Source organism: Cupressus sempervirens, chromosome 4 (assembly GCF_028749045.1).
Source record: "Cupressus sempervirens isolate cs-2001-9-10 chromosome 4, ASM2874904v1, whole genome shotgun sequence".
In the NCBI taxonomy this organism is placed as follows: Eukaryota; Viridiplantae; Streptophyta; class Pinopsida; order Cupressales; family Cupressaceae; genus Cupressus; species Cupressus sempervirens.
Genome location: NC_143121.1, coordinates 58,036,338 through 58,045,645, shown reverse-complemented (window position 1 = coordinate 58,045,645; position 9,308 = coordinate 58,036,338).

Genomic DNA, 9,308 nt, shown 5'->3' with positions numbered 1-9,308 from the left:
TAATTTTTTTGAAAAATCTCAAAAATAGTATACCAGTTCCGAACTAATATCACACTATATATAAGTTTTGGCTGATAAGTATTTTTGTCACTAATGCCAAAGGTGGAGATTGTTGACATTAAGTCAAGTTTGTTATTAGTGAAAAAACTTATTTAGATTCTATATGGATATCAAGCTCATTGAACAGTCTAGAGTGTTTGCCACGTAATTCAGTAGCCACCAAGCTTTATAGTTCCTATCAAACATTCTAGTGGTTACCAAGTGAATTTAGGCAGTGTGAAGTCCTATAGTCCCTACTGAACAGTTCATTGGTTACCAAGTTATCAGTTCATGTCAAGTGAAGTTAGTGTTAATTGAGCAATGTGATTATTAGTATTTATTGAGTATAGTCATGGTAAATGAGTAATTCAGTTTCTACCAAGTTACATAGTATCTACCATGTCACTAGAGCATATTGAGTTCAAGACTACTATGATATGATTAGTATGGACTGAGCTTCTACTTCTATCGAATGCATGATGATTCCAAGTAATAACATTGGATGTTGTGTATTAGAACTTCACCAAGTCAATCTTTAGAACCCGAGTGTCTTCGTTTAAGCCGACTTTGTAATATTGGCATTAACTTGTATATTGGTTGACTTTTTAATTTTGTAAATTGGATATCTGTGTGTGTGTGTGTGTGTGTGTGTGTGTGTGTGTGTGTGTGTGTGTGTAATGTATTGTATCATATCCAGTAAATAAGAAAGTGAGAAAAGGAGTTAATATACACATAGATGAATAAAAGGACAAAAAAGCACACGAATATGGATGAACAATAAAGTGTATGATAAGGCCATATCAGAAAAGGACTAGTAAAGTCATATCTATCACATAAAAGTGATTAGTACTTCAAAGAATGTCTATCAAAAAATTAGTTGTAAGTCAGAGATCTACTATTTCATTCTACTGGGTGAACTAGTCCAAAATCCTTTAACAAGGTAGACTTAATAGTCTTTTGTCAAATCTCTTTACAAGTCCATACTTGATTGTATGTTTGAAAATCCTCTAACAAGGTGGACCTAATAGTCCTATTTTCTCCTAATAGGGTAGATTATTAGAAGTGATCATTGTAAGCCTTAACATGTCAACTTTATGTTGTAGTATTGAAGTTTTGTGGGTATCACCCTCGCCCCAATTTTACTTTCTATTTGCAAGGTTTTTGGGTCACCAAATTATTGTGTTCATGTGCCATGAATGTTTATGTTTTTAGTTTCTCTTGCATACAGGTAGATCTGATTTAATGAATTAAATGATTACTAGATTATTGCAACTAAGATCTAAATTTGATAAAGGTTTTAAGGTTATTGATTCACCCCTCCACTCTCAGTAACCTAGCATAGTCTTGAATATTTCCAATGAGAGTTTCAACCATACAAGAGTTAAGATGCATACTAAGAAACACACTAAATTTTTAAGAAATGGTAGGAAGACTTACTGCATTTGAGTTATCCAACATTGATAACTATAGACTTGAGAATCTTGAATCTGCTTTCAAGGCCAAGTTGTCATTGAAAGACACTAAGGAAGCAAAATGAAAAAGGATGAAGAAAAAGATAAAATATGAAACCAGTGATATTAGCACAAATGAAGAAGATGTGGACCAATTTAAGCATTGTTGGCTAGAATATTTCATAGAAGAAAAGGTAAATTCAAAGGTAAGCTTCCAACCATATGGTTCAATTGCAATGAAGTAGGACATATTGATGCAAGATGCACACAAAAAATGAATCACAGAGAAGGTAAAAAAAACAAGAACAAGAACATATAGAAGATGATAGCAGAGATTACAAAGATAGAGGAAAAATATGCTACATCGTTGAAGAAGAAGATTATGATGAACATGATGATGAGGTAGTCTATGTAGCCATGAAGGATGAGTCAGATGAAGATGAGGCAACAACACTGGTAACCTATGTGAACAAGAATGATAAGTAGATGATAGATTGTGGATGCTTAAATCACATGACAGTAGACAAAAGTAAGTTTATTACCTTTGCTCAGTATGATGGAAATATTGTTAGATTTGGAAATGATGCCCCATGTCTAATCAAAAGAAAAGGTTATATTAAACTTACAGAGAAAATTTCATGTGATAATTCATATTATGTTGAAGGATTGAACTAAAATCTACTGAGTGTGTCACAATTAAGCAATATAGGTTGCAAAGAAAAGTTTGAAAATAAAACTCCCAAAATCTATGACATTGATGGAAATTTGATAGGAAAAGGTGACCAAACTAGGAATAATCTATTTTATCTAGATATGGAAGATGTAATCTATCTTATTGTAAAACTTGATGATGTGTGGCTATTGCATAAAAGGTTATATCATGTCAACTTTGATAATCTAATTAGCATCAGGAAAATGAAGAAAGTCAAAGTTTTGCCTAAACTGAAAAGGCCTAAAAATACAATGTGCAAACAATGTCAGCTAGAAAAGATGACCAAGTCAGTTTTCAAAAGAAAAACCTACACTTCCAAAGAAGTATTAGAGTTAGTCCATATAGACTTATGTGGCCCAATAGAAGTGCAAAGGTACCAAGGAGATAGATACATAATGCTCTTTATGGATGACTACTCTAGGATGATGAATGCCATGTTCTTAAAATATAAATTTGATGCATTTCAAATGTTTAGGTGGTATTTGGTCAGGGATGAGAAAGAAATAGGGAAGAGTCTGAAGTTCCTAAGATCAGATAGAGGTGGACAGTTCACATCAAAAGAGTTTGAGACATTTTGCAATGACAAAGGAATCAAGAGACAAACATCAGCATCTAGAACTCCACCATAGAATGACATTAAAGAGAGAAAGAATAGATCAGTAATAGACTATCCTAGAACATTAATGATGGAGAAGAATGTTGCACTAAAATATTAGCGAGAAGTCGTTAGTACTTCTATTTACACCATAAATCGAGTACAAGTCAAGAAAGGTACAAATGCAACACCTTTTGAATTATGATATGGTCTCTCTCACCTAGTGTAAAACATTTCAAAATATTTGTTTGCAAGTGTTATATTCTTAAAGATTCTAGAAATGGAAAGTTTGATGCAAAGAGTGATGAAGGCATATTCCTTGAATACTCCACTAGAAGTAAAGCATATAAGTGTTTGAATACTAACACTAACAAGATTGTGGAGAGTGCAAATGTAAATTTTCATGAGCATGCAAAAGCTCAAGTTGATGAATCCAAGAAACCTGAGGAGTATAGATCCTTTGTATATTTCTATGAAGGAATGCCTATTGAAGAAGAAGTTGCCAATCAAGTTGGGAATCAACAAAAAGTTTCAGTATCAGCCAAGTCACAACCAATGAATGCTCAGCTGCATTCAGAAGCTGAGTTATTGAATGAAGGTAATGCACATTCTGATTCTTAATTTAGTACACATGAAAGAGATGATGAAATACTAGAAAGAGATGTGCTTAGTGACTCTGAAGCTGAAAGATCAAACATGGAAAAAGGGATAGAACCAAGACTATCCAAGTATGTCAGAAGATATCACCCTATCAAACAAATCATTGGTGATAAGGAAGCTAGACCAGTGACAAAGAATAGACTAAGAAATGAATCATGTCTACTGAGCAAGATTGAACCTAAACTAGTGAAAGATGCACTACAAGATGATGACTGGTATAAAACTATGGAAGAAGAAATAGATCAGATAAAGAAGAAAAAAAGTTGGGCTTTAGTTCCAAGACTAGCTGATAAGAACATGATTGGTACCAAATGGGTATTTAGGAATAAGCTAGATGAGAATGGTGAGATTAGAAGAAATAAGGCAAGACTATTCTACAAAGGTTATGCACAAGAGGAAGGATTGGACTATGGGGAAACATTTTCCCTTGTTGCAATGATGGAAGAAGTAAGAACATTACTTGCATATGCTACCTACAAAGGTTTCAAATTTTACCAAATGTATGTAACATCTGCTTTTCTAAATGGTACACTAGAAGAGGAATTCTACATAGAACAACTAGAGGGATTTGTTGATGACAAACACAAGGATATGGTTTGCAAACTGCATAAAGCAATCTATGGTTTGAAGCAAGCACCTAGAGCATGGTATGAGAGACTTCAAAAATATCTTGTGAAGATAGGATTTTAGAGAATAGATGACAATATAAACTTGTATATCAAGAAAGAAAAAGGTAAAGAAATTAAGATATCTAAAATCTTTGTTGATGATATAATATTTGGAGGAAAAGATGCCCTATGCAAAGATTTTGCTGAGCAGATGAAACATGAGTTTGAGATATCAATGTTTGGAGATGTCAAATTATTTGCTGGATTGCAAGTACATCAACTAAAACATGGCATATTTGTGACCCAATAAAAATTCATCAAGGAGATACTCAAAACTTTTGGTTTTGATGATTCAAAACTAGTCAGTACACCAATGGTAATAGGACATAAGTTGTCCAAGAGTTATGACTTAGTTGAGGTAAATTAAAAAATATATAGATCAATGATTGGAAAGTTGTAGTATGTTGTTCATAGTAGACCAGACATTGCATTAACTATTGGAATAGTGGCAAGATTTTTTGCCAGTCCAAGAGAAAATCTCCTTATGGCAATAAAGAGAATAATGAGATAGCTAAAAGGAACTGATGACTTTGGCTTATAGTACAAGAGATGTGAAAAGTTTTAATTAAAAGCTTATACTAATGCAGATTGGGGTGGTAATATAGATGACAAGAAAAGCACAATTGGAGGAGCACTTTTCTTAGGTAAAAGATTAGTCACTTGGACTAGCAAAAATCAAAGTTGTACCTCATAGTCTACAGCAAAAGTTAAGTATATTTTTGCTACTATCGACTACACCAATATTGTATGGAACAAATATCTATTGCAACGTATGAAGGAAGAAATGACTGAACCTATGATACTCTATTGTAATAACACAAGTGCCATCAACATATCAAAGAATCCTATGATGCATTCCTAGACAACGCATATAGCAATTAAGTATCACTATGTAAGAGAATTTGTGGAAGACAAGCAAGTGAGGATGAAATATGTTAGCTCAAAGGAAAAAATTGTTGACATCTTCACAAAAGCATTAGCAAAAAATGAATTTGAGTATCTTAGAGGAAAGTTAGGGGTGATACCCCTATCCAAGGATATTTGAGCAATAGCAAGACTACCTTGCATCAAATGAATTGATTGTTGAAATGTTGTAAATTGATGCAGAGGATACTTATTTTAGGTTTTTTGCCTGAAGTAATCAAAGTATTGAAATTCTAAACAAGTCAAAAGCAAGGTGACAAAGGGAGAAAGTGGAGTTCTTGTAAATGCTATACTTGCGTGGTAACATGCTGGAATAATGTATATTTGACATTGTTGTCAAAGAGGGAGAAATAGTAGAAACTGATCAAATCTACTAGAGAAAATGGACAAAGGGAGAAATAGTTAAACTAATCAAAAGAAATAGATGATACTAGAATAGTAGAATCTAATTAATGCATACAGAGGAAGAAATAATGTGCAAAGGGAGAAATGGCACATTTGAAGAAACAAAATACAAGAGGGAGAAATAGTAGTTAAGAGAAAGAACCATATAAAAACTGATCAGATATGTAGAGGGAGAAATAGCAAAAAGGAAAGAGAAAAGAAACAACAATTAAGAGGGAGAATTAGAAGTAAAGAAATTAGGATAGCAAATCGGAGAGGGAGTAGAACATAAAATTTAAGATAATGTATCAACAATGAGGAAGATGTGAAAGCTGATGAGAATAACAATGATAACACATTTTATTTTTGGGATGTGACTTATTGTTTTAACCTAGTTAGCATTTTGATAACTTGGATGATCGGTTTGGTTTGCCATCAATGCCAAAGAGGTAGATTGGTTATAAATAATATTTTAATAATTGTTTTGTCACTAATGTCAAACCTGCTATTTGCTGGAATGACAATTGCTTGTAAGATCTGAGTACTATCACTTATTTGATTGATGAAGATGATTTAATCAATAAGATGTAACAAAAGTACCTAAGGAAAATGTTGAGTTATGGTTTTATAATGAAGTACAAGGATTAGTTAAGACAATGTTAAAATGATGTATTTATAATATACTTGAAGATAGAGAGGTTGGCCTCATATAGAAACTCTAGAAGAATAAGTTGTAACAAGGTTGTCTAAAAAGCTTGACTAAATTCATCAGTGAGTGCCAAGCAAGTTAGCTCATGATGAGAAACTTCAAGAACTGAGCAAGTAATAGGTGTCAAGCATCAGTAAAAATATAGTTGGTGTCGAGTAGCATAATATGTGCCAAGCATCAAGAATTCAATAGTGTCAAGTTGTTGCATTACTTGAAAAGTCAAAGATTTGCCAGATCTGAGCCAACAAGTTTGTTATCTTGAATTTTGTGAACTAGATGGAAGATAAGAATGATGAGCTAGTGGTATAGAATTTTGGGTAAAGCATTTTTGGGTGAATTTGGGAGTATTTTTCATGACGTTTCTAGAAGGAACAAGATAAGGGGTAGTGTTGGAAATAATCAAGACTAGTTAGGTTACTGAGAGGGAAGGGGTGAATCTGTAATCTCAAAAACTTTAACAATATAAAGCATTCACCATTCATTCATCTATTCTACTGCATGCATGAGAAAAGATAACCATTAATAACATATGAACATAGTATTTTGGTGACCAAGAAACCTTCCAAATAGAAAGTAAAACTAGGGTGCGGATGATACCCACAAAACTTCACTACTAAAATATAAAGTTGGCCTATTAGGGCTTATATTGACCACTTCTAATGATCTACCCTATTAAGAGATTCAACACTTAACAATATAAAGCATTCACCATTCATTCATCTATTCTACTGCATGCATGAGAAAAGATAAACATTAATAACATATGTGTTGGGCCCATTTTCCATTGCACCAAAAGCCATGACTATTAGTGAACATGGAACACCACATAATTAACCACCTATGGGCAGGGGAGCGTGTCGCATCACCCAACAATCTCCCCCTCAACGTGCATACCAGGTGCTTACGCGGGTCGAGAAGGCACCGGGGAGATTTGAACCCATGACCAGGCCAAAACCAGACTCTGATATTGTAGGGCCCATTTGCCATTGCACCAAAAGCCATGACTATTAGTGAACATGGAACACCACATAATTAACCACCTATGGGTAGGGGAGCGCATCGCATCACCCAACAATCTCCCCCTCGACATGCATACTAGGTGCTTACGCGGGTCGGGAAGGCACCGAGGAGATTTGAACCCATGACCAAGCCAAAACCAGGCTCTGATACCAATTGTACGGCCCATTTACCATTGCACCAAAAGCCATGACTGTTAGTGAACATGGAACACCACATAATTAACCACCTGTGGGCAGGGGAGCACATCGCATCACCCAACAATCTCCCCCTCAACGCGCATACCAAGTTCTTACGCGGGTCGAGATGGCACCGGGGAGATTTTAACCCATGACCAAGCCAAAACCAAGCTCTGATACCAATTGTAGGTCCATTTGTCATTGCACCAAAAGACATGACTGTTAGTGAACATGGAACACCACATAATTAACCACCTGTGGGCAGGGGAGCACGTCGCATCACCCAACAAACTTTTAAGGAAACTTGGCAATAAAGAATATAACCGTTTCCACATAACCCATAATAGATCTGAAATAAACATGGAATTAAAATCCACATGCAAGAGAATAGATGACATACCCAAAAAATTGTGACACAAGATATACCCTGGGAAACCCTCATTGAGGGAAAAACCCAGCCTCCAAAAGCATCCATCATCATGTATTATTTAGCAAAAATACCATTGCCATACAACCATGGAAGCCTTCATGGCCATAGCCACAACCGAGAAAACTATGTAAACAAGCATGAATCCACACATCCCATGCCATGCTTCCAACATTCACAAATGCTCCCTTGGCTAACCTGTCAAGCCTTGTCCCGCTCGACTCTTGCCTTTTGTCTTCTCCTTGTCACTCTTTATTCTCTCTATACAATAACTACCCTTGTGGCTGCTTATATAGTAGCAAGTCCCACAAAACCACCAAGTGATATTACATAAACCATGTGCTAAAACCATGTGCTACCTAACCCACTAACCCCACATTTAATATTGGGAATTTAATTCTTTTCCCCAATATTAAATAATTACATGAAATATTTTCACAATGTTACAATACAACTCATCAAGTATATCCCATGGGAATCTTTACATGTTGCACACCCATCTAGGTACAACATTACATAATAAAATAAAATAATAAAATAACAATATTATGCAATGTGTGCAACACCCATTATCTCAACAATCTCCCACTTTTTGTATACATTGCATAGGGTCAATCTATAGCCACATAAATAAACAAGGGAACAATCCCTCCCAGCATATCCACCATCATGGATCAAAATACATCAAGTGCTCCATCCTAGTACCCACAACAAAATCAAAGTATCCAGCATCTCAAATATGAATGATCTCACCTCCTATTATGCCACTCTCACTAGACATACATAAAAGCCATCCAAAGAGAAAGCCACCCAACCTGTCGCATTAGAAGATCATAAAATCCTGTACCAATTGAAATTCCAAGCAAAAATAACCTGATCCAAAGGTAATCACATGTATCCGTAGTTGTCAAAATATCCATAGCTGAAATAGCACCCACAGCAAGTGCCAAACCCATCCAACTATCTATACCTCAAAGGTATAACAAGTGAATCTTATATAACCGACATATCCAATCTGCAACCTACAATCACAAGCCTCAAGAGAAATACCTGCCACATATATACCAAGAAGCTCCCACTGCAAAAGATAATGTCAAATCTATAACCAATCCACTCACAACATCTCAAAGAAGTGAATCCATGTAGTATCAAGGACATCCACAATACATAAACTAATATCCTCCAAGAAAAAATCTCATAACAAGTCTCCAATGCTCTCCCAAGTTCACCACAACCAACACAGGAAAAAGATAAAGGAATAACCATGTCATCTCTCACATGACATACATGAGCACAAACCAATGATCACAATCTCTAACCAATCTCAAATCCAATGTAGTCAAAATTGAACATCCAGGAAGATAACCAAGACCAGAGGAACCATGCAAATCATAACCTGTATCATGTCCTTCTACACACACCTCTAGATGTAAACTGTGCAAGTATGATCTCCTCCATAAAACCCAAAAAAAAGCCTCAATAACACCCAAACCATACCATATAACTAATCATGGATGTAAGCCTCTCACAAGAAGATCAAACT